We start from the raw sequence: 27,771 nt of genomic DNA, 5'->3' as shown, positions 1-27,771 counted from the left end.
TTTCTGCCTTACATTACCAATTAGGTAGGCCCAGTTTTTACTATATAATATGTACACTTTATTTTTATTTCGCAGCTGGATCCTTAAAGCCTTCAGAATCGGCTGCCGCCCTTGAGGTGCCATACAGTCCGTCCCTCATATACGTACATATACAGACTTGATGCCAAGCTCTGCTGTTCCAGGCTGGAGATTATTGCCAGGTCCTTGTTTACATTTTGTAATTTAAAATTGGGAAATTTTTACTCCAATTCCCTATACTCTATACCTTTTATATTTCTATATCTTGCAATACGTTAGAACAATTGACAATTACTGGTACTAGCTGGAATTGCGGTAAAACACCCCATATTGGGACTAATATCTGCCATAGGCAGGTTAACCGTGGTTGGGGTGACAGTAACTAAAAATATAGATTTTGGAATATACACCTGTTTTAAGGTGTCCTCTAGTGAGGTGTTTGATTTTGCGTAACTGGTATATCTGGCCCCCTTGGATATACTTATAGTAACAGATAGTAGTGATATAAGTGTTTTATAAGACTAAATTTGCCAATATTATTTGACACAACCCAGATATCGGTGTTCTATCATACCAGAGTTCTGGTACCCAATTCATTATGCTGCCTCTTGAAAGAGTGATAAATCACTTCCCAGGAGACCGCATAAACCTTATAAAGTTTTGCCAAATATGGCATTCCTGGAATAAGTTTCAGCCTGGACTCTCGTGGCCCCGTAAAGGCACCTTTAATACCAAAACTCTGCAAAGGTTATTTACACATACACACCCGATTCCACCCGTCATCTCCACTATCAGATCCTCAGTAGATGGGTATCGACTATCACTGATCACGTGATCCCAGACACTGTCGATCTGACATCGTTATTGATACCTGGTGAGGCCCATCCTAATCCGCGGCCTAGTAGACGGCCCCCTGCAAGAGCCGATTCACCCATTCCACATAAATTCAATGGTCCTAGTGCTAACAATCAGTGCCGGGACTATCGCTCTCAGCCTACTCCCAGCCACCGAACTGAAGTACAGTGCAACCGTTGTTTCCAATTAGGGCATTACGCCATGGAATGTCCGTGCTGGCACTTTCCTCATAGTCAATACTGTCAACCTCCTTTGGACTCCCCATCGCTACGTGTCTCCCGGATGCAGATACGACAGTCACAGAGAGACCGCAGGCGACCGAATGACCTCCCCTCGCTAAATAACTCACATCTCCAAGACTGTAGGAATGATTACCCTGATAATCATGGCCGCCGGTCTCAACCTGAAAAAGGCCCCCCCGACACTAATAGACGACCTAGAGACTACCGTTCCCGGCCTAGTCCTGGTCGCTTTCCAGATGTCCAGTGCTATCGCTGTCAGCAATACGGTCATTATGCACGGGAATGCGCGCTACCTCCACAAAATGGACTTAGAAATCAAATTCGCCGAAATCAACGGCGAGAACGGCAGTCATTCCCTTTGTGAACCCAGATCAACGCCGTCCGCAGTGACCACAGACCTAGGGATCAATATTACCCACCCGTCCATAATGATTTGTAATTCACACTTACTCATGATACTCAGCTCCTCATTTAGTATCCAGAAACCATTTCTCTGTATATGTATTGGTGTGATGTTTCTGTTTCTATTACAGGTGACATGTTTTTATTTTATATTTCTCTTGGTTTCATTGCATTTGTATAATTATACCATACAAATGACCTAACTAAGTCAGCAAGTTAATTATTTGCTTTTATGCATACCTTCCCTGGGGAGTTCTTATCAACTGCAGGGATGAGCGATCCCCAGAGGATATTCATTTATGTCTATTTTTATATATATACCTGAACTGACTTATTTATGCCATTTTACTTTATACGAGATCCCTTTTAAATAAAAGCTGTATATTGCTCATTGTTAAAATGTTTTCTGCTTTAACTATTAAGCTGTTTAAATTGATGTGACATTTACTTCTTTAGTTTTTATGAATATAAAGCCTTCATTTTTGAAATCTCTCTATGATATGTGTGACATCTGAAAGCTTTTCATTATTTCCTTGTCTAAGAAAGAAGACATATTTACTAACCATTATCCGTTATATGGAAAAAACGCGAGAAATACTCCCTTGAACTGGCCATTTGGGGGAGCATTTTGCGCTGATCATACAATTTGTAGTATTCTTGAACAGAGAATTGGTGAAGCTTTCGGACATGAATAAGGAAAATTATGCACTCCACTTTTTAATTCCTTTCTATTTACAACAGGTAATCACAATAACCCCAACTATTGCTTTTTTATCTGTCTGTCTTTCACTGCGAGTGATTGTGAGACAAACTGGTGTAGATTATTTGGGTGCAACGGTCCTGGAATTCATGCTTTGTGTATTTAACTAACACCTTGCTTCAACTAACTCTTGCCGCGTGGTGGATTTGTCTTGAAGCGATATGCTTCTTCCTACTTCTTTGTCTGATTGAAAAGGGTTACTTAAACTCTATGTGAAGGTCAATCACTGGTGTCTGCACTTTTGAATGTTTTTTTCATTTGTCTTTTTCAAGGAACCTTTTTCTGGCATTGCCTTCTGAATATGCCTTGCTGCAATTCAGATGTATCATATTTTGTTTTTTTATTATTAAGCCTATTTTTATCTTACACCCTTCAGGGTGCTTTTTTAATTTTTTTAATTTTTTCCATTCTCGATGCTTTGTTTCTTACCAAGCCTCTTTCCTGGCCCCCATTTATACCCACGACCCTCCTCCTAGCATTCTGACTTCTTTCAATAACTTAACCACATAAATTGCACTACTGGTCTGTTTAAGTTTTGCCTTTCCCCAGATGGAGGAGACGACTGCTAGCAAAGAAGAGCTACCCGATAATGTATCTGATCTGAAGGCTATGTTGCAGCAAAGAATCGCTAAATTAAAAGACAGATGCACAGACCCCAACATTACCTGGTGTGAGAAACGAGACATTATTCAGCGTGAGTTTCGACAGATGCATCAATTGGTCCATGAGCAAAAGAGATAGGCTCTCCACTTGCTGGAGTTACACAAAGCTTTGGCCTCTACCCTTCTTTCTGAATCATCTAACTCGTAAGTCCTGCTGGCCTCCTGCAGCTGAGGGCTCAACCCTTGGTGAATGGTAGTCATCGTAGGTGAAGATTCCATATCTATTGGCGATAGATTGCGATGCATTGCCCTCCATACATCAATAGTTGAACATTTACCATCATCTCTAAATTCTAATTGTTTTTTTAATCTTCTCTTTTGTTCCATATACTTTACCATTGTTATTTGATCATGCCATTGTAATAATTACCAATCTGTCTTGCATTTATGTAAATTGGCTTTTCATTATTGAACCCTTCTGGTTTCCCTTTTGCTTTTACACCTAATTAGCACTGTTTTCTCCATGTTGACATTGTCTTTCATGTCTATTCAATTCACACTGATTATGCCCACTAAGATATAGCAATGTATCATTCAGGCATACAGTTACTTTGCTTATTCCTTTACCAACCTCTGACTCTTCATGGACTAATTATGATTGTGCATGCCTAGAATAAAGACATGGAAAGATCCAAGTTTGTACACCGCAAGTACGTCTTCAAAATCTATCCTGGCCCAAATGATGTTAGATCCCCCAAGGTTGTGGCAATGACCTTTACACCTTGCAAACTACTGGACCACAAGTCTTGGGTCCATGTGAAAGATATACGTGTTTACTCCGCCGCAGAACCAGATGTTACGAGCCTAACCATCTCAAGACCGGCAACTTCCTTCAGCAAGCCAGCCTGAAAACCCAGCCCTGTTGGATCTTCCAGAACTCCGTCCAGATTCTTCAACGCTTCCACCGTCTCGACCATGTTCGATGAAAGAAACTTTTGAACTGATACTTAATTTGAGAACTACTGTTGCTGTTTATGGACATTATAGATTCATATTATGTTTTATTTTCAGTTTAGCAATAATCCTGTCTAGATATTGAAAAGGTTTTATTTTTATTTTCCTATTATTTCCTTTAATTGTTCTAATTGTTTTTCCACGAGTTTCCCCGTTATTTCTGTTTATGTAATTTAAATTGAAGTCGATATTGCTCGGATACAAGGGTAACATCAAACCCTAATACTGGCTCTGATATCATAATGTAGGTGTAAACTCTGTTAGTATCAACCTGTTATGCAATTGTTTAACTTTGGTGTAGGCTTACTTGAGCTGCATGTCTTTCTGTAGGTTTGACTAAGCTCCAAGAGGGGTAACGGATATATACAATGCTTCCCATACTTCCAGGTCATTATGCATATGTCAAGATCCATGCATGACCTTGGTTAATATAAATTTTCCTAGGATTGACCATTTTTGCTGTATGAGGCAACCTCATACTTGCTATCCACTTATTAGAGCTCATGATTGGATGCCAATGATGAGTACTAGTAAGGTCCAGGAATCCCGACCTGTTTAAGGATTCTGAATACCTACAACCTTAAACAGCCTGCAATCAGAGTACTATTTGTTGAGCCCATAACAATGCTTAATCAAAACCATTATTCCTTCCAAGGACCACTGAGACAGATACATTGGATTATCTCCCCATGCACTATGCTACAGATACAACAGAAGCCATAGAAAGACCTGAAAGTGTTTATTAGTATGATCCACCTGAAATTGCTATTACCCGCATACCTATATTTCATGGGATTTTGTAAATGAGCTCATGGATTAGTCCCATTCATAAAAACATTTCTCGCTATAGGTTTGAGTAAGTCTCAACCGAAAACTAAACAAATTGTACCAGTTGATCTTAAGACTCAGATAATTTTATGGCCTCATAGAATACCTTCTGGAATGGATGGTACCAAGGTACGTTAACCCTGGTGTCACCCTATGGGATAGGGTGAAGAGAGGAATGTTAATATATGGCCTAGCTTTAAGGCTACCACTGGAATAGTGATGGCCAAAGCTATGCAGCCTAGAACAACTGGAAAAAATACTGACTAGGCCAAACAGCAAGCAAGTGAATTAATATTTGAGAATCTGAAAAAAAGCAGGTCTGAACAATGAGTCCTGATACAAACTGGTACAACTTTTAATTTAAATCAGCACCTGTAATGAAAGATCAGATGAATAAAATGGAGCTTATTAGTTTTGGTATACAATGATACAGAGGTAATACAGAGTTCATGAAATGGTATGAAAGGTATGAAAAGTATGAAAAGTATTGCAGCCGGAAGATGTGAAACTGTTATCTCAACGCTTCCCAAAACATGTTGATAATTAGCAGTAGCTGAGAACGGAAGGAGGTGGGCACATCAGATAGCAGATCGCGTGGGAAAGTATGATCTCAGAAAGTGAGAAAGATTAGGAGCAAGGTTTCTCACCATTCACTTCTATGGAGAGGTTTGTGTATAAAAGAGGGGAGATTTTGCCTTAGTTTGGAACTCCTCCCCAACGCTTCTCTCAGACGGCAGGGCGCTGTGCAGATAAACCCAGAATCTGATGTCTGTATTTGTATCAACTTGAAGACCTGTGTTTGGGTAAGAAATAAAATGTATCTATCTATCTAAACCTATCTCTGTCTTTATTTTTATTGATTCTATCTTCTCTTTACCTTACATTTAGCCTACAAGGTAGATCATATACAAGTGACACTCAGTCTTTGCAGAAACTTAGACAGATGTTTAATAAGATTTATGTGGGAACATAAATGGCCCAGAGTATATCTAGATCCAGAAAACAAACAGAAAGCAGTAATTATGGGAATTAGTTTTCAATTACGGCTCCTAATGCCACCCCAGAATAGACCTTGTGATTGGGTGACAATGGAGGTTAGAGAAACTATACAGAACCTGATATATGAAATAAGTACCTTTAGTCCCCCGTGTGACGGAGTCAGAAAGAGGTCTATAAAAAGAGGTAATTAAAAACAGTTCCCGCGAAGGAGTGCAGTTGGAAACGCCCAAAATCGGCTTTCGATTATACCGATTTGGGCACCCACAAGAGAAAGACGTCCATCTCCCGATTTAGGTCGGAATTTGGGCGTTTTTCTCTTTCGAAAATAAGCCTCATAGTAACATAGTAGATGACGGCAGAAAAAAGACCTGCAGGGTCCATCCAGTCTGTCCAAGACAACTCATGTGTGCTACTTTTTGTGTATACCCTACTTTGATTTGTACCTATGCTCTTCAGGGCACAGACCGTATAAGATGCAAAACAGGTTACAAAAATAGACTTGTACTACCAAAAATATATTATCACCAAGATATGTAAAGATATATGATTAGCCAAATTAGTTATTATCACTTATTCATATAGTTTATCATACCACTGATATCCTAAGGAAATTATGAGAGCACACAACTAAAATATCTTGTGCAAATTACATACTTAGCAGCTAGTAATTCACTACAAACCATAAATCCTGAGGCAAACCAGTCTTTTACAGACAAAAGCCTTAGACTAATTAAACCCCTGAAGTGTAAGTAGCAAATCCACTTCTCTTATCCTGCAGTCCTTATTGTAGACGTCCAATGGTAAAGAAAGCGAAGATACATACCTGTAGCAGGTATTACTACTACTACTACTATTTAACATTTCTATAGCGCTACAACGCGTACGCAGCGCTGCACAAACATAGAAGAAAGACAGTCCCTGCTCAAAGAGCTTACAATCTAATAGACAAAAAAATAAATAAAGTAAGCAAATCAAATCAATTAATGTGAACGGGAAGGAAGAGAGGAGGGTAGGTGGAGGCGAGTGGTATTCTCCGAGAACAGCAGGCTGTTCTCACATGTGGGTCCCCGGGAATCGGATGGCTACTTTGCAAGCAAAATATGAAAAAGTCTTTCTGGAGTCTTCTGGCATGAGTTTCAGCAAAGTCTTCCCTACTAGAGGTATGGGAGAATATGCATACAGAAGGCCTGTTCCCCAATGTAGGAGAAAGGCATCTGACGCTAGTCTGTCATGGGCCTGAAACCTGGAACAGAACTGAGGGACCTAGTGATTGATCTGAGTGGCAAAAAGATCCACCGAGGGGGTGCCCCATGCAAGCAAGATCTTGCGGACTACGCCCATGTTCAGAGACCACTCGTGAGGTTGTATAATCCTGCTCAACCTGTCGGCCAGACTGTTGTTTACGCCTGCCAGATAAGTGACTTGGAGAAACATGCTGTGACGACAAGCCCAAAGCCACATCTGGACAGCTTTCTGACACAGAGGGCAAGATCCAGTGCCCCCCTGCTTGATGGTATAATACATGGCAACCTGATTGTCTGTCTGAATGAAGATGACTTGGTTGGACAGCCGATCTCTGAAAGCCTTTAGAGCGTTCCAGATCGCTCTTAATTCCAGAAGGATGATCTGCAGACCTTTTTCCTCAAAGGACCAGGCTCCCTGAGTGTGGAGCCCAACTACATAAGCTCCCCACCCCAGGAGAGATGCATCCATCATCAGCACTTTCAGTGGCAGAGGAACTTGGAATGGTCGCCCCATGGTCAAATTGGATCAAATTGTCCACCACTTAAGAGAATTCCGAAAGCTGGTGGACAGTTGGACTACATCTTCTAGATCCCCCGCAGCTTGAAACCACTGGGAAGCTAGGGTCCATTGAGCTGATCTCATATGTAGACGTGCTATGGAAGTTACATGAACTGTAGAGGCCATGCGCCCCAGAAGACTCAACATCTGCCGAGCCGTGACCTGCTGGGACACTCGAACCATTGATACCAGGGACAGAAGATTGTCTGCCCTTGCCTCGGGAAGATAAGCTCTAGCTGTCTGAGTGTTCAACAGGGCTCCAATTAATTCCAATCTTTGGACTGGGGTGAGATGGGACTTGGGATAATTTATGACGAACCCCAATAGCTCTAGCACCCGAATAGTCATTTGCATGGACTCCAGAGTACCCTCCTCTGAGGTGCTCTTCACTAGCCAATCGTCGAGATAAGGAAACACATGCACTCCCAGTCTGCGTAGCGACGCTACGACTACAGCTAGGCATTTGGTAAACACTCTGGGCACAGATGCCAGGCCAAAAGGCAGTACACTGTACTGAAAGTGCTGTGTTCCTAGCCGAAATCAAAGATACTTCCTGTGAGCTGGGAGTATCGAGATGTGGGTGTAAGCATCCTTTAAGTCCAGAGAGCATAGCCAATCGTTCTCCTGAATCATGGGAAGAAGGGTGCCCAGGGAAACCATCCTGAACTTTTCCCGGACTAGAAATTTGTTCAGGGCCCTTAGGTCTAGGATGGGACACATCCCCCGTTTTCTTTTGCACAAGGAAGTACCTGGAATAGAATCCCAGCCCTTCTTCCCCTGGTGGAATGGGTTCGAATGCTTGGGCCTGTAGAAGGGCGGAAAGTTCCTCTGCAAGTACCTGCTTGTGCTATGAGCTGTAAGACTGAGCTCCCGGTGGGCAATTTGGAGACTTGGATTCCAGACTGAGAGTGTATCATAACCGGATAATTTGAAGAACCCACCGGTCGAAGGTTAAAAGAGGCCACCTTTGGTGAAAAAAACATTAACCTCCCCCTGACCGGCAAGTCTTACTGAGGCTATGCTGAACTGGAGCCAGTCAAAAGCCTGTCCCTTGCTTTTGCTGGGGAGCCGCAGTGGCCTTAGGCGCACGCTGTTGAGGAGAACGAGCACGCTGGGACTGAGCCTGGACAGGCTGCCGAGAAGCCGGAGTGTACCTACGCCTAGCATAGGAATAGGGAGCACTCCTCTTCCCTCCAAAAAACCTCCTAGATGAGGAGGTAGTAGCAGAAGACGCCCGGCGGGAAAGAGAATCCATAGCATCATTGTACTTTTTGAGCTGGTAAACCAGATCCTCTAGTTTCTCACCAAAAAGGTTATTCCCCCGGCAAGGAACATCCGCCATCTGCTGCTGGACCGAATGATCCAGGTCAGAGACACGCAGCCATGAGAGTCTGCGCATCACTATACCTTGGGCAGCAATTCTGGATGCTACATCAAAAGTGTCGAACGTACCCCTGGCCAGGAATTTTCGACACGCCTTCTGCTGCCTGACCACCTGGCGAAATGGCTTGGCCTGCTCCAGAGGGAGGGCATCAACCAAGCTAGACCGTTGCCTCACCGAGTTCCGCAAGTGAATGCTCGTGAAGAGCTGGTATGTTTGGATCTTGACAGTGAGCATAGCGGCCTGATACGCCTTCCTCCCAAAAGAGTCCAAGGTCCTAGATTCTCTGCCTGGGGGCGCCGAGGCATAGTCCCTAGTACTCTTGGCCCTTTTGAGAACGGAGTCCACCACCATGGAATTGTGAGGTAGCTGAGACTTCATCAATCCAGGTTCCCCATGGATCCAGTTTTGGGATTCAGTTCTCTTTGGGATCACGGGGTTAGATAGAGGGAACGACCAGTTTCGCATAAGGACTTCCTTCAGTACATTATGCAAAGGAGCCGTTGCAGCCTCTCTAGGTGGAGAAGGATAATCCAGGACCTCGAGCATCTCAGCCCTGGGCTCATCCTCAACCTCCATAGGGAAGGGAATAGCCACAGCCATTTCCCAGACAAAGGAGGTAAAGGGTAGACTCTCCGGTGGAGACAGTCTCCTTTCTGGTGGAGGGGAAGTTTCAGAAGGAATCCCAAAGGACTCATCAGAAGAAAAGTACCTTGGATCCTCCTCTTCTTTTCATGAACGCTCATCATCAGTATTGGACAAGACCTCTCTCAGAGCAGTCCGAAACTGAGCCTGCCTCGATGCCGAGGTACGACGACCTCGATGGTGATGCCGAGAAGTCGACGCCTGCCTGGACTCCGGTGAAGCTTCCTCCACCAACGTCAAAGGAGAGTAGACCTCCTTGGCAGCCGAAACTGATGCCGCCGGCGGCACCGAGGTCGGGGACCTCACTACAGGCGAAGGGCCAGCAACCGCTGCAGCCAACGGTACGGAAGGCGTAAGCACCCCCGACACCGAAGCAGCCCAGTGCAGTAACCCTTCCAGAAGCTCTGGAAGCAGGGCCCTGATGCGCTCGTCGAGAGCCGCCGTTGTACAAGGCTGCGGGGTCAATACAGGAGCCGGTGGCAGAATCTGTCAAGGCTCGGGAGCAGGTATCGGGCTGCTAGACCGACGCATCGGCACCTCCTGAATAGAGGGGAAGCGATCCTCTCGGCACAGACGCTTCTCGGGTGCTGAATCCCCTCGACATCCCGGAGCTCCCGGCACCGTGTGTCGAAGGAGAATGATGATGGTGCTTCTTCTTCTTCGATCGACACCCGTCATCGAGACTCCTCGGTACCGATGAGGAAGACGTGGAATCCTCACGTCTCCTCGGGGCCGGGTCCGACGAAGGTCAGTCCCAGGGGGCCTACATAACAGGAGGCCACGAGAGAGGTGGAGACCCACTCGATGCCTCACTGCTCCCAGCACGAGTTGGTCGTTCCGAAGCTATTACCTTCACTCCCGACTTCGATGTGTCCCTCGATCTCGATGTCGATGTCAAAGGACCGGACCGAGCCCCAAAAAGCTTCTCTCGTTGGGCCTCTCGAGACACTTGGGTCTGTTTCTTCATGCAAAGACACGGACTACAAGCGGCTGGGCTGTGGTTGGGCCCAAGGCACTGGATACACCAAGCGTGGGTTTTGGTATCCGAGATAGTCCGGTTGCACCGAGTACAATGTTTGAAGCTGCTGGGTGTCTTCGATGACATGGAAGAAAAAACAGCGTCGGCGAAATCAAAAGACGCGATCGTGCCTATTAAAAGAAAAAAGGGCACGAAAAGAAGGGAGCAAGCCAGCCGCGACGAAAAACAAAGGAAACTTAAAAAGGGGCAAAAAAGTAAAGAAAAACTAAGGGAGTTTTTAAAAAAAATGTAAATTCTACTAAAAAATAAGACAAAAAAGACAAAAAATAAAGTCTACTGCCAGAAAACTCTTTTCCCGGGCCTGCGAGGAGCAGGGAAACTCGACCACACCTCACCGCTGAGAAAAAATAACTGAGCGGGAACGCTCACGCGACAGGCGGGAAGACGGCCGTGCATGCGAGGTGCACGCTACTCACATGCCAGAATACTCCAGAAAGATTTTTTCATATTTTGCTTGCAAAATAGTCGTCCGATTCCCGGGCCGACACAGACGTCGACCCACGTGTGAGAACAAGCAGCCTGCTTGTCCTTGGAGAATCAGATTTACTCCTTTGAGACTCTAACAGAATCCTATGTGAGTCAATCTCAGTCCAGGAATAAAATTCAAGGTCTTTACTCTGTATATTGACTACACAGTCTTGTGGAAAGGCCTTAGTGCTGCAGGGGAACTGACCTTGTCAGCTTTATTACAAGGAAAATTCAGGTCCCTGGTGTTTAGGAAAATCAGTCTCTCACTCTCTCTTTCAGAGCCATCTATCCACCAACCAGTCTTCCATTCTTCTCCTTTCCCCTCTTCCTCTTCAGTCCAACACTGGCAACTTTCCGGGTCAATTGATACCTATGGACCAATCACAAACGGTGTAATTCTGTCCAGCAGAATTCATGGTGGACAATGCAAGGGCTTGTGATAGCCACAAAGAAAGTCTTACCAGTCATGGTAGCAAACCTCCCTGTTGATTCACATGTATTCTTGGAGATATCTGTCTTCTGTGAGGTAAGCTCCTCTGCTCTTCCCAGGAGATAACTGGAGGCTAATTTTCAGTAAACATGTCCTTAGATGAAGTCATCATGGGTATACCAAGCAGTAATTTTCCTCTGTAGAAAAGCTGATTTCTGATGGGTTCAGATGTATACAGGTCACAGGCTGTAGAATCCATATGAGTTATAAAAGGATGGTTCAGGCTTGTATAGGCCCCAGACCAGCAAAGGTGAGATAGCAGGGGGAAAAAAAACCCTTACAGCCCCCTAGGTTGCCCCACTGCTCTGCTGGGATGCCTGTGTGGCCAGTCTACTTGGAAAGCTGGCTCCTCCTACATCCCATTTGCTTGACTTTGTGCATTTTTCACTTGGACGTTTTTGTTTTGAAAATGGTCCAAAAAGATGGACACACTAAGCACATCATCATCTAGGAAATAGCCATTTTCAAAGAAAATAAGATAGACATTTTTCTGGTTTGAAAATGGTCATTTTCACTACTTGATTTTTGGATGTTTTCAGCAAAATGTCCAAAGTCTGATTTAGACGTCAAATTGAAAATGTCCCTCAATGTGTCTGTTTTGCTAGAGTAGATAAAACGTAACTGAGAAGATTTTCAAGGTGAGTGTGGGAACATCTGAACATGCACAGATAAAAACTTTTAATTTTTCTGAAGAGATCCAAGCCATCTCGGCACCATCAGATAAAGTGAATGCTACATACCTGTAGAAGGTATTCTCCGAGGACAGCAGGCTGATTGTTCTCACTGATGGGTGACGTCCACGGCAGCCCCTCCAATCGGAACACTTTCTAGCAAAGTCCTTTGCTAGTCCTCGCGCGCCAATGCGCATGCGCGGCCGTCTTCCCGCCCGAACCGGCTCGTGCTGGCCAGTCTCATATGTAGCAAGACAAAGAGAAGGGAAGACACAACTCCAAAGGGGAGGCGGGCGGGTTTGTGAGAACAATCAGCCTGCTGTCCTCGGAGAATACCTTCTACAGGTATGTAGCATTCGCTTTCTCCGAGGACAAGCAGGCTGCTTGTTCTCACTGATGGGGTATCCCTAGCCCCCAGGCTCACTCAAAACAACAACCATGGTCAATTGGGCCTCGCAACGGCGAGGACATAACTGAGTTTGACCTAAAAAATTTACCAACTAACTGAGAGTGCAGCCTGGAACAGAACAAACATGGGCCTAGGGGTGTGGAGTTGGATTCTAAACCCCGAACAGATTCTGAAGCACTGACTGCCCGAAACGACTGTCGCGTCGGGTATCCTGCTGCAGGCAGTAATGAGATGTGAATGTGTGGACAGATGACCACGTCGCAGCTTTGCAAATCTCTTCAATAGTGGCTGACCAAGTGGGCTACCGACGATGCCATGGCTCTAACATTATGAGCCGTGACATGACCCTCAAGAGCCAGCCCCGCCTGGGCGTAAGTGAAGGAAATGCAATCTGCTAGCCAATTGGATATGGTGCGTTTTCCCACAGCCACTCCCCTCTTGTTGGGATCAAAAGAAACAAACAATTGGGCGGACTGTCTGTTGGGCTGTGTCCGCTCCAGATAGAAGGCCAATGCTCTCTTGCAGTCCAATGTGTGCAGCTGACGTTCAGCAGGGCAGGAATGAGGACGGGGAAAGAATGTTGGCAAGACAATTGACTGGTTCAGATGGAACTCCGACACAACCTTTGGCAAGAACTTAGGGTGAGTGCGGAGGACTACTCTGTTATGATGAAATTTGGTGTAAGGGGCCTGGGCTACCAGGGCCTGAAGCTCACTGACTCTACGAGCTGAAGTAACTGCCACCAAGAAAATGACCTTCCAGGTCAAGTACTTCAGATGGCAGGAATTCAGTGGCTCAAAAGGAGGTTTCATCAGCTGGGTGAGAATGACATTGAGATCCCATGACACTGTAGGAGGCTTGACAGGGGGCTTTGACAAAAGCAAACCTCTCATGAAGCGAACAACTAAAGGCTGTCCTTAGATCGGTTTACCTTCCACACGGTAATGGTATGCACTGATTGCACTAAGGTGAACCCTTACAGAGTTGGTCTTGAGACCAGACTCAGACAAGTGCAGAAGGTATTCAAGCAGGGTCTGTGTAGGACAAGAGCGAGGATCTAGGGCCTGGCTGTCACACCAGACAGCAAACCTCCTCCATAGAAAGAAGTAACTCCTCTTAGTGGAATCTTTCCTGGAAGCAAGCAAGATGCGGGAGACACCCTCTGACAGACCCAAAGAGGCAAAGTCTACGCTCTCAACATCCAGGCCGTGAGAGCCAGGGACCGGAGGCTGGGATGCAGAAGCACCCCTTCGTCCTGTGTGATGAGGGTAAGGAAAACACTCCAATCTCCACGGTTCTTCGGAGGACAACTCCAGAAGAAGAGGGAACCAGATCTGACGCGGCCAAAAAGGAGCAATCAGAATCATGGTGCCTCGGTCTTGCTTGAGTTTCAACAAAGTCTTCCCCACCAGAGGTATGGGAGGATAAGCATACAGCAGACCCTCCCCCCAGTCCAGGAGGAAGGCATCCGATGCCAGTCTGCCGTGGGCCTGAAGCCTGGAACAGAACTGAGGGACTTTGTGGTTGGCTCGAGATGCGAAGAGATCTACCAAGGTGCCCCACACCTGGAAGATCTGTCGCACTACACGGGAATTGAGCGACCACTCGTGAGGTTGCATAATCCTGCTCAACCTGTCGGCCAGACTGTTGTTTACGCCTGCCAGATATGTGGCTTGCAGCACCATGCCGTGACGGCGAGCCCAAAGCCACATGCTGACGGCTTCCTGACACAGGGGGCGAGATCCGGTGCCCCCCTGCTTGTTGACGTAATACATGGCAACCTGGTTGTCTGTCTGAATTTGGATAGTTTGGTGGGACAGCCGATCTCTGAAAGCCTTCAGAGCGTTCCAGATCGCTCGTAACTCCAGAAGATTGATCTGCAGATCGCGTTCCTGGAGGGACCAGCTTCCTTGGGTGTGAAGCCCATCGACATGAGCTCCCCACCCCAGGAGAGACGCATCCGTGGTCAGCACTTTTTGTGGCTGAGGAATTTGGAAAGGACGTCCCAGAGTCAAATTGGACCAAATCGTCCACCAATACAGGGATTTGAGAAAACTCGTGGACAGGTGGATCACGTCTTCTAGATCCCCAGCAGCCTGAAACCACTGGGAAGCTAGGGTCCATTGAGCAGATCTCATGTGAAGGCGGACCATGGGAGTCACATGAACTGTGGAGGCCATGTGGCCCAGCAATCTCAACATCTGCCGAGCTGTAATCTGCTGGGACGCTCGCACCCGCGAGACGAGGGACAACAAGTTGTTGGCTCTCGTCTCTGGGAGATAGGCGCGAGCCGTCCGAGAATCCAGCAGAGCTCCTATGAATTCGAGTTTCTGCACTGGGAGAAGATGGGACTTTGGATAATTTATCACAAACCCCAGTAGCTCCAGGAGGCGAATAGTCATCTGCATGGACTGCAGGGCTCCTGCCTCGGATGTGTTCTTCAACAGCCAATCGTCGAGATATGGGAACACGTGTACCCCCAGTCTGCGAAGTGCCGCTGCTACTACAGCCAAGCACTTCGTGAACACTCTGGGCGCAGAGGCGAGCCAAAAGGGTAGCACACAGTACTGGAAGTGACGTGTGCCCAGCTGAAATTGCAGATACTGTCTGTGAGCTGGCAGTATCAGGATGTGCGTGTAGGCGTCCTTCAAGTCCAGAGAGCATAGCCAATCGTTTTCCTGAATCATGGGGAGAAGGGTGCCCAGGGAAAGCATCCTGAACTTTTCTTTGACCAGATATTTGTTCGGGGCCCTTAGGTCTAGGATGGGACGCATCCCCCCTGTTTTCTTTTCCACAAGGAAGTACCTGGAAAAGAATCCCAGCCCTTCTTGCCCGGATGGCACGGGCTCGACCGCATTGGCGCTGAGAAGGGCGGAGAGTTCCTCTGCAAGTACCTGCTTGTGTTGGAAGCTGTAAGACTGAGCTCCCGGTGGACAATTTGGAGGTTTTGAGGCCAAATTGAGGGTGTATCCTTGCCGGACTATTTGGAGAACCCACTGATCGGAGGTTATGAGAGGCCACCTTTGGTGAAAAGCTTTCAACCTCCCTCCGACTGGCAGGTCGCCCGGCACTGACACTTGGATGTCGGCTATGCTCTGCTGGAGCCAGTCAAAAGCTCGTCCCTTGCTTTTGCTGGGGAGCCGAGGGGCCTTGCTGAGGCGCACGCTGCTGACGAGAGCGCGCGCGCTGGGGCTTAGCCTGGGCCGCAGGCTGTCGAGAAGGAGGATTGTACCTACGCTTGCCAGAAGAGTAGGGAACAGTCTTCCTTCCCCCCAAAAATCGTCTACCTGTAGAGGTAGAGGCTGAAGGCTGCCGGTGGGAGAACTTGTCGAATGCGGTGTCCCGCTGGTGGAGCTGCTCTACCACCTGCTCGACTTTTTCTCCAAAAATATTATCCGCACGACAAGGCGAGTCCGCAATCCGCTGCTGGATTCTATTCTCCAGGTTGGAGGCACGCAGCCATGAGAGCCTGCGCATCACCACACCTTGAGCAGCGGCCCTGGACGCAACATCAAAAGTGTCATACACCCCTCTGGCCAGGAATTTTCTGCACGCCTTCAGCTGCCTGACCACCTCCTGAAATGGCTTGGCTTGCTCAGGGGGGAGCTTGTCCACCAAGCCCGCCAACTGCCGCACATTGTTCCGCATGTGTATGCTCGTGTAGAGCTGGTAGGACTGAATCTTGGCCACGAGCATAGAAGAATGGTAGGCCTTCCTCCCAAAGGAGTCCAAGGTTCTAGAGTCCTTGCCCGGGGGCGCCGAAGCATGCTCTCTAGAACTCTTGGCCTTCTTTAGGGCCAAATCCACAACTCCAGAGTCATGAGGCAACTGAGTGCGCATCAGCTCTGGGTCCCCATGGATCCGGTACTGGGACTCGATCTTCTTGGGAATGTGGGGATTACTTAGAGGCTTGGTCCAGTTCGCCAGCAATGTCTTTTTGAGGACATGATGCATGGGTACTGTGGACGCTTCCTTAGGTGGAGAAGGATAGTCCAGGAGCTCAAACATTTCAGCCCTGGGCTCATCCTCCACAACCACCAGGAAGGGGATGGCCGTAGACATCTCCTGGACAAAGGAAGCGAAAGATAGCCTCTCAGGAGGAGAAAGCTGTCTTTCAGGAGAGGGAGTGGGATCGGAAGGAAGATCCTCAGACTCCTCGTCAGAGAAATATCTGATGTCTTCTTCCTCTTCCCACGAGGCCTCACCATCGGTGTCAGACACAAGTTCACGGACCTGTGTCTCCAACCGTGCCCGGCTCGACTCCGTGGAACCACGGGCACGGTGGGAGCGTCGAGAGGTAGACTCCCTCGCCCGCACCGGCGAAGCTCCCTCCGCCGACGTAGTCGGGGAGCCTTCCTGGGAGGCTACCGCACTCGGTACCGCAAGCGGCACCGATGTCGGAGACCTCACCCCGGACAATGGGCCAGAGGGCGCCTCGCTCGACGGTACCGGTGGCGCAAGCACCCCCGGTACCGGAGGGGTAGGGCGCAACAGCTCTCCCAGGATCTCTGGGAGAACGGCCCGGAGGCTCTCGTGCAGAGCGGCTGTGGAAAAAGACATGGAAGCCGATGCAGGAGTCGATGTCAGAACCTGTTCCGGGCTGTCCAAAGGGGAGCGCATCGACACCTCTTGAACAGAGGGCGAGCGGTCCTCTCGGTGCCGATGCTTACTGGGTGCCGACTCCCTCGGCGACCCAGAGCTCTCGGTGCCGACACGGGAAGGGGACCGGTGACGATGCTTCTTCGATTTTTTGGAACAAAGCACGTCACCGGAGCTTCCCGGCAGCGACGAGGAGGACGTAGAATCCAGCCGTCTCTTCCTCGGGGACGAGGCCGAAGAGGGTCGGTCTCGAGGCCGAAGAGGGTCGGTCTCGGGGGGGCTGTACCGCAGGAGCCCTCAGGGTAGGGGGAGACCCACCCGAAGGCTCACCGCCACCAGCAGGGGAATGGACAGCCCTCACCTGCACTCCAGACGAAGCACCACCGTCCGACGACATCAGCAGACGAGGAGGTCTCGATACCACCGACGCCGACGCAGCCCTTCGATGTCGCCCCGATGCAGAGGGCCGATGCCTCGATGCACTCGGGGGTGAGGATGAAGGTCCGGGCGCCGATGACGTCGAAGCAGTCGATATTCCCGGTGCCGATGCTGACGAAGAGCCCGAGAACAAAATGTTCCACTGGGCTAATCTCGCTACCTGAGTCCGCTTTTGCAAAAGAGAACACAGACTACAGGCCTGAGGGCGGTGCCCAGCCCCCAGACACTGAAGACACGATGCGTGCCTGTCAGTGAGCGAGATTACCCGGGCGCAGTGGGTGCACTTCTTGAAGCCGCTGGAAGACTTCGATGTCATGGGCGGAAAAATCGCGCCGGCGAGATCAAAACTCGAAATGGCGAAAATGGCACCACAAAAATAGGGGGAAGTAAAACTTCGACCGAGGACTAAATAGGGCCTACCCCGACGACGAAAGAAAACTTAACGGGGCAAAAACTAGGAGTACGGGAAGGGAGAAAACCATAAAGGTCTCCTTCCGACGCCTTTTTTTTTTTTTTTTTTTTTTGAAGAACAAAGTCGATAAACAACGCGCAAGGTCAACTTTGGGGCGCGAACGGCGAAACAGGACCGTACCGAGCGCGGACAAAAGAAGACTGGCCGGTACGAGCCAGTTCGGGCGGGAAGACGGCCGCGCATGCGCGGTGCGCATCGGCACGCGAGGACTAGCAAAGGACTTTGCTAGAAAGTGTTCCGATTGGAGGGGCTGCCGTGGACGTCACCCATCAGTGAGAACAAGCAGCCTGCTTGTCCTCGGAGAACCCACATATGTGCCTGTCTCTATGGAGAAATAAGGATAGCAAATGCCAACCCAATTTCATCATATCATCCTAGATTGTGAGCCCATTTGGGCAAGGAAATAACTCATGCATCCAAATTTAATTTGCATTGAACTCAGATTTGGAAAATGAAAGTACTAAATTTGAAATCTCAAATCCAAATCATACTTACTGAGAATGGAGAACTCTGAATAGTAAATATTTTCTAGCATCAATTATGTCAAAGTATAATTATAGAGGGGATGATATTCAGACTGTGGGAAGGAGCCCAGCTAACTCCCACAGTCAGCTTGGATATTCAATGCCAGATTGTTTCCGGTGATCGCCGTTGAACATCCAGTTTATTTTTAGCCGGTTTAAAGTTAGCCAGCTAAGTCGATTTTCAAACCGCCTCGATTTGTACCTCAATAGAGGCGGTATATTAAATTGATAGAAACCAAGCCAACTAAAGATATACCAGCTATTTAAGCGGCCCAATGTGGCCAGTTACAAAAGTTGGATATGGATTGAATATTCAAAGATAGCTGGCTATATTGTGCGATATAGGAATATTCAGAGGGGATAACTGGCTGAATATCACCGGATAACCGATTAAGTGCCATTTAACCAGCCAGGTGCCATTCCTGGTCAGTTGAATGGTTTTGCATATCGGGAGGAGAACTTTTTTAATTTTTTACCGAAACATGACTGTTCATTTAGCAAATCGCATAAAAATCATCTCATCATTCTGACTTAAAATGATCAAACATTTTGGAAATGGCAAGAAAAAAGACTGTACAAAAATCTGAACTTTCTAACTCACATTGTGCCAAGAACCTCTTCTTTTTTTTTTTTTTTAATTCTTTATTTATAAATTTCAATTTTACATTCATGCAATAAACATAAATATATGGAAATAAAGAAATGTTACAAATACATCAATAGACAAAGAAAAAAAATATTCAATATTTAGTCCACAATATGATCCAAGTACAAAGAAATTAAACAATAAAATAAGAATTGAAAGAAAAAGCAAATATATGCTAGAAGCAGAGGCATACATTTTGAACGCAGCCGGTACATAGTGTTATTATTCAGGCATTGAGAACTCACTCTTTACTGGAAATAAATTCAAGTAACTTTCCTGGTTCAAAGAAAAGATAATTTGAGGAGTTATCTACTATCATACAGTGACAAGGATATCTAAGCAAAAAAGTTCCACTCAAATTAAGTACTCTAGATTTAAGTTGAAGAAATTCTTTCCGTCTTTTCTGGGTATCCCTGGCTAAATCAGGGAATATTTGGATTTTTGCTCCCAGAAAGTTTTCATTAATATGACGAAAGTACAATTTGAAAATATTGTTTCGATTGAATTCGAGAGCAAATGTTACCAGAAGAGTAGTTCTCTCAGTTATAACTTCTAATGAATTTTGGAGAAAATCAGTTAGGTTCATATCTGTAGGACCAGGATCTCTTGCTATTCTAACACCCGATATATATTGAACCCGTGTAATAGGTGGAAGATTATCTGAGGAAATAAGTAGGACTACCATTAAATATTTTTTTAAACATGTCCAAAGGAGAAATCAATGGTGACTTTGGGAAGCCTAACAACCTCAGATTATTCCTTCGTATTTGATTTTCAAAATATTCAATTTTACGTGACTGGAAAGATTTATCTTTAGAAACAACTGCTGAAAATTTTTTAAAAGTCTGTATTTCATTTTCCAGTACCTGAACTTTGGTTTCCATAGTCTCGATCCGAAGTATAGTATGTTCCTGTGTCTGTTTGATCTCCGCCATTTCTCCTCTCATACTGACCAAATTTTGCTGCAGAGTGAGACTCATGCCTTGAATCACTTCCCAAATACTATCAAGGGTTATCACAGCCGGTCTTTTTATTCCTCGAAACTCTTCGGCGGTATCACCCTGTTGTGAAGCCGGTAAGGATACGAAACTCATACCCTGTCCTCCCGCTTCTGTTGGTTTCACAGTGGAAGAAGTGGCAACGGGGCCTCCAACTCGAGCTGTCAGGGCTAAAACGCTTCCGGGTGCACCTGGTTGCTGCTCCTCCGATGACTCTCTTTCACCGCCGGGTCGCGGGGGAGCTGTATGCGAGGGAGGACTCAACGTCGCTTCCTCTACACTATGTTCCTGATCTTGAGGGTTTACCGAAGCGTTCAACGTGGATGTCGGCACTCTTAGGACCATCGTATCCAGAGTCGCCTGTCGCATGGTTGAGGAGTCTGTACGGCCTGAGGAGGTAGGCACCACGGACTTCCCTTCCTTTTCCCCATCATTGGTTCCAAGGAAACCCCAGGCTATTGGCATTCATCTGGTAGTCAGGAGCTAATCGAGTGCACGTCTGCCTCAGACGCCATCTTGGATCCGGGGCCAAGAACCTCTTCTGCATGTCACCTTCTGATCACCCATTAACTTCCCTCACTTCTCCTTCCCAGACCATCAATGGAAAGTTATTATTTTTTTTTTAATGATTCACTTATTTTATGGTAATGTTATTGTCATGACTGTGGTCATGACTCCACTTTTCAGTCTCACCTTGTCTTCTGGTGGTCAGCTTCAAAGGTAGCTCCAGTCTGTTCTTTGCATTGTTGCCTTTGCTGCCACTTCCTGTGTGTTCCAAGCAGTGGTGTTCTGGTAAATGTTTAACAACAGGCTTTTTCCCGGTCCACCTCTGCGCCCCCCGCCCTACCCCCCAAAATTGCAGAGTTGGCTATAGCCGGGGAGAGAGACTGGGGGGGGGGGGCAATGCATTACTCCAGGAAAAAAAATATTTTATGATCCCAGGTTCCAATCTAATTCATGTTTAATATGGGATAAAATGCCATAAATATGTAAATAAATATAAACTTTTAATATTGAGCACCTGATTCTCAAAGTGGACATATTCCAAACACTATAATAAAAATAAAATGATTTTTTCTACCTTTGTTGTCTGGTGAATTTGTTTTTCTGATCATGCTGGCCCAGTATCCGATTCTGCTGCTAGCTGTCCTCTTAACTCCGTTTCCAGGGCTTCCTTTCCATTTATTTCTTTCCTTTCCTCCTTTCTCCTTCATTTCTGGTCCTCTGCAGACTTGACTGTCCAGTGGAACCAGCTTCTGCCTATTTTCTTCATCCATGTGCAGTTTTTCTCCTCTCTTCCTTTTCCCTCATCTCATCTCCTTCCTCACTCTTCCCTCCCCTCCATCCATGTCCAGCATTTCTTCTCTCTCCCTTTCCTCTGCTCCATCCAAGTCCAGCAACTCTCCTCTCCCCTGCCCCCCTCCAGGCATCCATACCCACCCAGCGATTCTCTCCTCTCCCCTGCCCCCCCCTCCAGCCATCCATACCCACCCAGCGATTCTCTCCACTCCCCTGCCCCTCCTCCAGCCATCCATACACACCCAGCGATTCTCTCCGCTGACCTGCCCCTCCTCCAGCCATCCATACCCACCCAGTGATTCTCTCCTCTTCCCTGCCCCCCCAGCCATCCATACCCACCCAGTGATTCTCTCCGCTGCCCTGCCCCTCCTCCAGCCATCCATACCCACCCAGCGATTCTCTTCGCTCCCCTGCCCCCCTCCAGCCATCCATACCCACCCAACAATTCTGCTTGCTCCCCTGCCTCTGTCGCAGCAGCCGCAGTGAAAGCCCGTCTCTAGCCTTCACTTTGTTCCCATCAATGCCCCGCCCTCGCGGAAAGAGGAAATGACGTCAGAAGAAGGCGGGACACTGATGGGAATGAAGTGAAGGCTAGAGACGGGGTTTGTGTCTTGCTCCGCCAAAGGATGAGCAGCTTCGCTGGTGTGAGCCCTTGGATCCAGCCGGAGACGGCGGAGTGAACCCCTCCTTCTCCAGAGGACAGCCGACCCACCCCCACTCTTCGCATGGGAAGGCCGCTGTTCCATGGAAGTTGAGCCTCCAGGTGCGGGCAGCCTACAGGGCCTTCTGGAACAGGGGGCGGACAGGCCCAGCGGACAGTGCAGGCTCTGGATCCCCGGGAGTCAACTGGTCCGAGGTCCCGGGGGAACTGGCACGCCGGCGTGGTGGACAGCGGCAGCAGAGGTAGAGGCAGGCAGCGGTCAAGAAGAGTCAGTAGCAGGCGAAGGTCAAGGCAGACAATAGCAGATAGCAAGGTACAGAGTTCCATCCAACGATGCGGAGCTCTCAGGAACGAGAAGCCGAAGCACTGTCTAGGAGGAGTGGTACTCCTTAAGTAGGCCTTCTCATTAGCGCGGAACCCCAGCTGGTGCTTCCTGCGGTTGGTTGAGCCTTCACGTAACCAATCCGAGGTGACGCTAGTCACCGCTTCCCCTGCTTGATCCCGCAACCGGAAGAGACGCCGGCTATCCTCCGCCGGCGCCATGTTGCAAGAGTTCCATCCCGGAAGTGGAAAGCCGGCCATCGGCGGGAACAGGGCGAGAACAACCGGTGATTCTCTGTGGCTGGACTGACGGCAATAGCCGTCCCCCGCCACTGACCGGCGATAGCCGGCCACTGGAGGACCTGCGGCAAAGGCCGGCCATCCGTGGCGGCCCCGGGCCCCACTGGTACCGGCGGCAAGCAGGTGAGTGTTGGTCCCGGCGAAAGACGGGACAGTTTGACTGCGCCTGCTGAGACGGAAGGAATTGGAAAATCAACAATTTAAACCCCCCGGAGCGGCGGAGGATGAGGTAAGCATGGCTTGTGGCACCCTCCTGCCATGCTTACCTCACTTACTGCCGGGTTGTGCCACCCCTGGGAGCCGGCTCGCCTGCTACAACAACCGTCTCGCAACAGCTTAAAAAATTTAACAACCGGCTCTTGTGAGCCAGTGCGAGCCAGCTCCAGCACACCACTGGTTCCAAGCCTCATTCTGGTGTTCAGCGTGTTTCAAACCTCTTTCCTGTAGTCATGACATCATCAGTGAAGGCCCTCATAAGGAATGTGAGGACATTCATTCAGGGCCTTTGCAAAGCCAAAGGTCTCCATGATTGTCAGTGTGCATATTAGCTCTTCTGTCTTGTTTCCTAGTTAATGTGCCTGTGTGGCACTTCTGCCTTGGTTCTTCTGCCTGTGTGCAAGGGTTAGCACTTCTGCTTTAGTTCTTCTGTTTGTCTGTGTGCTAGGGTTAGCACGTCTGCCTGAGTTCTTCTGTTTGCGTGCAAGGATTAGCATTTGTGCCTTAGTTCTTCAGTTTGTCTATGTGCTAGTGTTAGCACGTCTGTCTTGGTTATTGCCTGTTTGTTCTGTTGTTTGTGTGGCCCAGCATAGAGTTCTGCCTAGTCTGCCTTGCCTAGAGTTCTGATAGTCTCTTCTGCCATTGTGCTTGTGTTCCAGTGCGGCCTTGTGGCCCGTTTGAGTGTGCTCTTCTGGCTTTACTTGTTTCTATCTCTGTATTCCTTGCCTAGTCAAGTACTGTTTCTTAGTACTGTATGTGTGCTCTGTGCATGTCTGTTCTGTTTCTGCCTGTATGCTTATTGCACTTCTAGTCTGCTTCAGTCCTGGTTGTTCAGTACAGTTCTGGTTTGTGTCTTAGTGCAGCCTGTGTGTTCTGTGCATGTCTGGTCTGTTTCTGCCTGTGTGCTTATTGCACTTCTAGTCTGCTCCAGTCCTGCTTGTTCAGTTCAGTCGTGGTTGGAGGGTTTGCCTGCTGCTGCTGTTCGTCGACAGCAGCCCAAGAGCTCACGTTGTCCCTGAGACCGTGACAGTTTGCTAAGACCCTGATGTTATGACTGGAGATGTGTGAGCCCTTGTGCCCCAACTGAGCACGGCAAAGATGGAGAGATGCCGTACTCGGTCAGGCAGCCAGACAACCCCTAGCTTCACCTGGGAAGCGACCACCATTCACCGAGGGTTGAGCCCTCAGCTGCAGGTGGCCACCAGGACTTCTGGAACCGGCAGGGTTGCACAGCCGCTGACCAGGATGGCAGGAATGCACACAGTCCAGCACCAGAACTCCGAATAGGCAAGAATAGTAAAAAAATCAGTCCAGGGTCAAGGCAGGCAGCAAACAAGCAAAATCCAAGAAGTAGCCAAGGTCCGGTACACAGGAAATCAGGAACAGGAGATAGCCAGCGAACAGCACTCCAACAGCAACTCCTCAGAACAATTGAGGCCAAAGCAAAGAAGGCCTGGAGGCAGTGCTTTAAATAGTGAAGCAATCAGAGCAAACCAAACTCAGGTGCATCCAACATGGCAGCCCCCATAGGAGATCCTCCCATGACCAGATATGGAGTTCCTTCCTGTTCTCGTTTAGACAAAATGGCTGCCCCCTCCTGAGCTAGCCAAGATGGCTGCTGCTCTTGCTCCAAGCTGGATGACGGCTGCCGGGTTAGGAAACAGAAACCAACCCATCCCGGAGAAGTGTAGCAGAGCGTAATAGTACCCCCTCCGGAAAGATCTCCCCCTCCCCGGATTGGTCTGGGCTTAGCAGGATGATGAGCGTGGAACTCCCGGATCAGATCTGGAGCATGCACATTGCCCGCCGGCTCCCAGGAGTTATCCTCCGGTCCAAAATGCTTCCAGGCGAGGAGATAGTACAGCTTCCTTCCACGACGCTTGGAATCCAGGATGCGATCCACCTCATACTCTGGATCTGGATCACTCTCAGGCACGGCCACCTTCTTGGGTTCAGGATGCCACTTGGACCTGCGGAAAGGTTTCAGGAGGGACACATGAAAGCTATTGTGCATCCGGAGTTGGCTGGGTAGGTGCAACCGGTTAATCACTGCTCCTATCCTGGATCGTACAGCAAAAGGTCCAATGAACCGGGGAACAAACTTCAGAGATGGGAGCCGCAGTTTCAGGTATCGGGTGCTCAACCATACTTTTTCTCCCGGCAGGAATGTGGGAGCCGCTTGTCTTCTACGGTCATAGGTCTCCTTGGCCTTGACCGCTGCCCATCGTAGCTGATCCTGGACCGTCTTCCAAGCTTCCTGAAAGGAACGGACTGTGGACTGCACCTGAGGTGGAATTTCTGCGGGGGAAATTGGCGGAGGTAGACGCGGGTGGCGTCCATAGATGGTGCTGAAAGGTGTCGTCCGGGAGGCCGAATGCAGACTGTTATTATAGGCAAATTCAGCCCAGGGTAGCAGAGTAGACCAGTCATCCTGGCGCTGGTTAGAGTATGCCCGGAGGAACGCCTTCACAGTCTGGTTGACCCGCTCCACCATACCATTGGTCTGGGGGTGATATGCAGACGAGAATAAAGTGGTAACCCCAAAAGCTGAACACAAAGCTTTCCAGAAGCACGAGGTAACCTGCGATCCTCGGTCACTAATGATCCTCTGTGGCAGTCCATGGAGCCGGAAGATGTGTGTGATAAAGTTTGCGGCAAGGGTAGCGGCAGTGGGTAAAGCCTTCATAGGAATGAAGTGGGCCATCTTGGAGAACCGGTCGATCACTACCCAGATGACCGTATTGCCCTGCGAGGGTGGCAGGTCGGTGATGAAATCCATGGACAGGTCCTCCCATGGCTGCTGTGGTATCGGCATGGGCTGCATCAGCCCCCACTGCTTCTGATGTGAAGACTTAGTTCGGGCGCATACCGGATAGGTAGACACGTATTGGAGAATATCCTGCGCCATCCGGGGCCACCAATACGATCGGGAGATCAGATGTAAGGTCTTGTGGAAACCAAAGTGTCCGGCAAATTCGGACGCGTGCCCCCAGTGCAGCACCTTCCTAAGGAGACCCACCGGAACGGCCTTCTGGCAAGCGGCACTGGCCCCGGACATGGAGGGAATACATGCCGGATTCAGCATTGGGTAGGGCTCCTCCTGGTCTTCCGGAGCCTCGAAGCTGCGAGACAGGGCATCCGCCTGGACATTCTTCTCGCCCGGTCTAAAGATCAGACGGAAGTCAAACCGGGCGAAAAACAAAGACCACCGGGCCTGGCGAGGGTTCAGTCTGGTGGCGTTCTGCAAGTACAAGAGGTTCTTGTGATCCGTTATTACCGTGACTTGGTGTGCTGCTCCCTCCAACAAGTAACGCCACTCCTCAAAAGCCAACTTAAGCGCCAGGAGCTCCCTGTCCCCTACTGTGTAGTTCCACTCTGCTGGGGTGAACTTGCGGGAGAAAAAGAAGCAGGGTGTTTCTTCCCGGATGCGGATGTCTGGGAGAGTACAGCCCCCGTTCCCAGGGAGGAGGCGTCCACCTCTACCAGGAACGGCTTGGTTGGGTCCGGACTGCGGAGTACCGGGGCAGAGAGGAAGGCGTCCTTCAAGGTGGTGAAAGCAGCGAGAGCCTCCGGCGTCCAGTTCTTCACATCAGCCCCCTTCCTAGTGAGGGCCGTCAAAACGAGGTGGCTCTGGAAGTCGCAGACGTGCAGCGGAAATCTCCGCTCTAGAGCCTGGAGGGACCACAGCCGCCTGCTGCTGGAGTCCTGGTAGTTGACTGCAGACCTCCTGCAAGGCGCTGGACAGGCGGGTTAGTTGCTCCTGCTGCTGGAGGAGAACCTGAGCCAGGTGAGACAGCTCGGACCTGTCTGGTGAGCTCATGGCTTCGGCCTACTGTTATGACTGGAGATGTGTGAGCCCTTGTGCCCCGACTGAGCACGGCAAAGATGGAGAGATGCCGTACTCAGTCAGGCAGCCAGACAACCCCTAGCTTCACCTGGGAAGCGACCACCGTTCACCAAGAGTTGAGTCCTCAGCTGCAGGTGGCCACCAGGACTTCTGGAACCGGCAGGGTTGCACAGCCGCTGACCAGGATGGCAAGAATACAGACACAGTCCAGCACCAGAACTCCGAATAGGCAAGAATAGTCAAAAATCAGTCCAGGGTCAAGGCAGGCAGCAAACAAGCAAAATCCAAGAAGTGGCCAAGGTCCAGTACACAGGAAATCAGGAACAGGAGATAGCCAGAGAACAGCACTCCAACAGCAACTCCTCAGAACAATTGAGGCCAAAGCAAAGAAGGCCTGGAGGCAGTGCTTTAAATAGTGAAGCAATCAGAGCAAACCAAACTCAGGTGCATCCAACATGGCAGCCCCCATAGGAGATCCTCCCATGACCAGATATGGAGTTCCTTCCTGTTCTCGTTTAGACAAGATGGCTGCCCCCTCCTGAGCTAGCCAAGATGGCTGCTGCTCTTGCTCCAAGCCGGATGACGGCTGCCGGGTTAGGAAACAGAAACCGACCCATCCCGGGGAAGTGTAGCAGAGCATAACACCTGAGACCGTGACAGTTATATTTTGATCATTCTGTTCTGACATGAGGAAGAAATCTATTCAACAAAGGTATTTAATTCAATAAAAATTCATTACCTTAGAAATTATTTGGGAATAGTTTCTTATTTTTACTTGTTAAGCTTTACATCTGTACAATACCTGAATATTTTGGAAGTCAATG

General features: G+C 48.6%; 1 protein-coding gene across 1 annotated transcript in view; it reads right to left on the bottom strand.

Moving 5' to 3' along the window:
• The window catches only part of LOC115469724 (disintegrin and metalloproteinase domain-containing protein 9-like), a 581,856-nt gene that overhangs the window by 189,543 nt on the left and 364,542 nt on the right, over positions 1 to 27,771 (bottom strand). The gene's annotated exons all lie outside the window — the stretch shown is intronic.

The sequence above is a fragment of the Microcaecilia unicolor genome, chromosome 4 (assembly GCF_901765095.1).
Source record: "Microcaecilia unicolor chromosome 4, aMicUni1.1, whole genome shotgun sequence".
In the NCBI taxonomy this organism is placed as follows: Eukaryota; Metazoa; Chordata; class Amphibia; order Gymnophiona; family Siphonopidae; genus Microcaecilia; species Microcaecilia unicolor.
The sequence above is the reverse complement of the archived record's forward strand: the minus strand, read 5'-3'. Positions and strand labels throughout refer to the sequence as shown.